Genomic DNA, 4805 nt, shown 5'->3' on the forward strand with positions numbered 1-4805 from the left:
ACTGACAACGCTGCGCTTGCAACACTTAACATATCTGCAAACGTCACATTCCAACCCGACCAAAAAGAACCTTTGTCTTGCCAGGTGCATTGTTCTACCTTGGCCCTGGTGCCCTGCTTCGTCGTGAATGCCTGTCATGACCTGCGTGATTAAAGAAGAGGGAACTGTAAGGTTTTTGTCCTCCTCCGCCATCGCGATGTTATAAAAGCCTGAGGTAAGATCCATCGCGCTAAAGACTGCGTTTCCACCCAAGGCCGCCAAGCAGTCTGCTTGGTGAGGTAAGGGGTGAGTGTCCTTGATGGTCCGGGCATTAAGCCAGCGGTAATCAACACAAACGCGAAGATCACTGCTTTTCTTCCATACCAGGACCAACGGGGATGCCCACTCACTGCAAGACTTGCGGATAATCTCTTGCTCTTCCATCTCAGAGAGCACTTTTCTCAGTTTCTGATATTGAGCAGGGGGAACACGCCAATACGGAAGTCTGAATGGGTGATTATCTGACAGGTGAATCCTGTGAACAAACTCTTTGGCTTTACCACAATCTAACTTATGTTTAGAAAACACATCTTGATGTCTTCGAATCAACTGCAGAAGCTTGTCTTTCCAGTACGGAGTGACCTCGCATGACTCGATGTCGAGATCGCTGAGACCAAGCTTCTGCAGTGCCTCACGAACACCAGAGGGAGAACTAACCCCTGCATCTGCGCTAGAGACAGATTGGCTCTGCACGTTCAGTTTCCCCATCACCGTGTCCAGGCTGCATGTCGAGGTATTCCACTGCTAAAACAGGAGAAACAGCTGCTATTTTAGCATTACGTCTCAAAGTGACCGGTTTATTGGATGGGTTAATCAACTTAACCGGCACCCATCTGTCACCAGGCAAAGTAGCTATAACACGGCCAACAAGAAAAACTTTTAAAATATATTCTGACAGCTTCTTCGACTGTTTGAAAGAGGATCCCATAATGATTTAATACAGCTTTACTGTAGTTACAAAACATTTTATTAAATACTATGATTAATGTCATATTTTATAATGTCAGAAGCTCATTTCCGTCTTGTGAGGAATTGATTATATTCATGATGCAAACATCAATTCAAATCTGATCTCAAGTTTATTTGTCATTGTTTTAATTCTGTACAAAAACAATAGAGATAAATGAATGACATGTTCTTCATCAATCATGTTTGTGAAAGATACTTTTCAATGGAAAGTTCATTTTGACACTAATAATAAAAATGATTGATGAGACACTACAATAAAAATACAAATGTAGACACGCTCACACACGCACACACGCACACTGATCATACTGTCTATGTGAGGATTTATGATACATTTATTCTGACTGTTATTTCAGTAACAGAAGTTCAGCTGCAGTATTAATGTGATGAAGAGACTAGAACATCTCACTCGCTGTGTCTCATTTAGAAGGCTGCGCCCTCCGGAGGTCGAATCCTCTGGAGGTCGCATCCTCTGTAGGATGCATATACGAAGTGTCCTCAACCAAGAATTAAACGAGACGGCCTTCGTAGGACAGGCGGAAAAGGAAACAGGAAGTATCACGTTGCTATGCCAACACATTTAGAGCATCGTTGCGCTCTCACACTACTTAAATGAAGGAAAATTATTTCTAAATTTGGAAAGTAATTTGAAAAAAAAATGCTTTTACTTGTTTTATTTTGTTCAATGTTTGAGGAGCTGCAGCGTACGTACAGCAGACATCTGTTAGAGAAAAAAAGTTTATCCGTTTTTACTGTGGTGATTTAAGGTAAGTTGTAAACAGAACACCACATCTGCGCTTGTGTGTACATCTGCCGGCGCCGGCATTTTTCAAATTAACAACGGTTGTTTACGGCGACGCAAAGAATTGTAGGTTATCTGTAGCAGCGAAGGATTGTTCGGAGTGTCCTACTTGCTTTTCTGAAATGAGACAGCCTCGATGACGTATGCAGCCTTCAAATGCGACCTCCGGAGGGCGCAGCCTTCTAAATGAGACACAGCATGAGTGTCGCACCACTCTAAATGAAATTAAATGACATCAAGGCTATAATGTGATTGGTTATCAAGGCACACGTGATCCAAGTTGAGACACAGCAACTGTCACTGATTCATCATGCAGCTCAAAGCATTATGGGTAGAATCTCTTGTCAGTCTATTCTGATTCATTAACACAGTTTCACTGATGATTGATGATAAAAAACAGTAAACCCAGGATAGAGCGGCTGAGTGAATGTGGTCTGGACTGTGTGGATGAGGCTCATTGTGTCAGAGACGCTGTAGAAGGACAGAGTTCCTGCACTGTGATCCACAAACACTCCTATTCTCCTGCTGATGGGCTTCACAGAGAGATCAGTTTTTATCGTATTGTGTCTGAATGAGCATTGGGAGGAAGAGCAGAACAAACTCCAGGACTGATTGTTAGATCCAAACAAACACTCATCACCCTCTCCCTTCCTGCTGATGCTCTTATATGACACTGATATATCCACACCATAATCTCCACTCCACTCCAGCTCCCAGTAACAGCGTCCACACACACTCTCTACACAACACTTGAGAATAAACATCAAATCTGTCTGGATGATCAGGATACGGCTGTTTCTCTCTCACACACGTCACCTTTCTGTTCTCCTCAGACAGAATGAGTTCAGTGTTTGCCGTGTTTGGATCCAGTGTGAAAGAACAGGCATCTGAACACAAGAACAGAGACATTTATAACACTACAACAATCACTACTCACTACAGCTCTGTGTGTAGGTGTGTTGTGTGTGTTTGTGTGAGTGTGTTTGTGTGAGTGTGAGTGTGTTTGTAGACGTACATTTGCGTAGTCCTGCTGTAATCCTGGATTCTCCTCCATGATCCACACTAGAAAACACACACAGAGTGTCACATTCAATCACTGAGTAAACTGTTGCTATGCAGTTGCTAAGGTAACTTGGGGTGGTTGCTAGGCTGTTGCTATGTGATTACCAAGGTATACAAGGTGGTTGCTAGGGTACATGCAGTGGTTGCTAGCAGGGGCTGTGTATCGCCAGCAAAGTCACGATACGATACGATACATATCACGATACAGGACTGCACAAAATTTTACTTCAGCAGAATTTAGTAAAACAGCTGTTTATGAAACACTCATCGATCATTGCTAACTACAGGCAGAGCAGACAGTTGAGCTTTGCATTATGAAGGGCCTCCAGAGCTGTATAATAATATCAGTAATGGTGTAGGTTTCATCTTAACATTGGGCACTTCACCACCAGTTATTCTGATTGATTGAATCTTGTTTTTAACCCTTTGATGCACATCATGGGTCTAAAGTGACCAGACTGAGTTTATTTTTTCTACATCTTTGCAAGAAATTTATTTCAGAATTCAGAATTCCTCAATTAACTTGTTTTTGATCATCACAAATCCTTATTTTAATTTTTTCCTTCTTACTTTTTTAATAAAAATCATTTCTGTATCACTACCATTCTAATGCACAATATGGGTCTAAAATGACCCGTGTTCGTTTCCTATGTTATATCAGTCATGGATGAGTGTTTCTTTGCTGAATATCTAAAAGAATATTCAGAATTCAGAACAAAATAATTCTATCATTTATTATTCCAGATAGTCTTTAAATATAATGATTTGTGGAAGTCAAAAACAACATGTTTATTTGCCCTTTCTTTACTTTATAAAAGTATTTTTGTATTTCTACATGAAATACAAATTTTTGAGATACATATTTTTATATTTATACATGAATTTTAAACACATGGGTCAAAAATGACCCATATAGAAACCTTTGCTATTTGCTATTTTTTTTGCAAGTAGGAACATATTTACTGCAGAAAACTATTCACCTGCCCCACATTTCACAACTCAGCATTGCTGCTTTTGTATAATTTATGCATAGTCTTATTTTATAATTTATTACCATAGAAAATATTTGATATATTGTGAAAGATAACTGGATATTTGAATGTTAGGCTAAGGACCTTGAAATCTATTACTAGTGAGACAGAGAAACATGTCCAATACTAGCTTGTTGTTGACAATCTATTTTAGCTAGCTAATGTTAGCTAGGTCAACAAAATAAAAGTAAAAAAAAATACATTATTATATACAAGTATATATCATTGCTGTCAGGCGGAAACCTCGTATCCACATTTCATCATTTTAATTTTTTGTCAAAAATCAGTGCTATTGGTCACCCTTTATGTCTGTCAGTGTTCCTGAAAAGTAACGGTTTAGGACATACAAGGTTTCTGTCTGCTTGTTGTGCACTCTTTATCTAGAGCGTTAGTATGGCTGATCCCAGTCATTCTAGATTAACGGCTGAAATGTTTGTAGAGATGCTGCATGATGAGGAAGATCAGGCCATTCTTAGTCTAGGCCATCCGCATCAGATATTTCAGACTCTGAATCAGGACTATGTGCTTGAAGGGTGCACCCCACCTTCAAAACCATATTACAGAGGCAATGGGAAGATGTGGGATAAAAAAAACAAAACACAGCCACAGGTATATCAAGGAGTTTATAAGACTGGTTTATTCTTTCTTTATACTGTAGACATGTAGAACATATCCGCTTTTGTGCATCAATGTCTGTAATGTGTGCTGTAGGTGCAAAACTTTTAGGAATCTTATCCGAGTTGTAGACTAGTCAATATTGGTCAGTCAGTCGTATCTGAGGATCCGCGAATGAAACTGTGACCACAAACACCATTAACTTAAATTATATGGCAATAATCAGCAATATGCTTTCACACAAATAACTTTATTTTTTGAATGTTTCAATATGTGTTGACACAAAT

The 4805-nt window shown here is 39.5% G+C and overlaps 1 pseudogene; it reads right to left on the reverse strand.

The window, feature by feature from the left end:
• Positions 1 to 2172: 2172 nt before the first annotated feature.
• LOC107755924 (NACHT, LRR and PYD domains-containing protein 14-like) overlaps positions 2173 to 4805 on the reverse strand; it is a 20528-nt pseudogene continuing 17895 nt past the window's right edge.

This window comes from Sinocyclocheilus rhinocerous, unplaced genomic scaffold (assembly GCF_001515625.1).
Source record: "Sinocyclocheilus rhinocerous isolate Xijiao unplaced genomic scaffold, SAMN03320098_v1.1 scaffold863, whole genome shotgun sequence".
NCBI lineage: Eukaryota > Metazoa > Chordata > Actinopteri > Cypriniformes > Cyprinidae > Sinocyclocheilus > Sinocyclocheilus rhinocerous.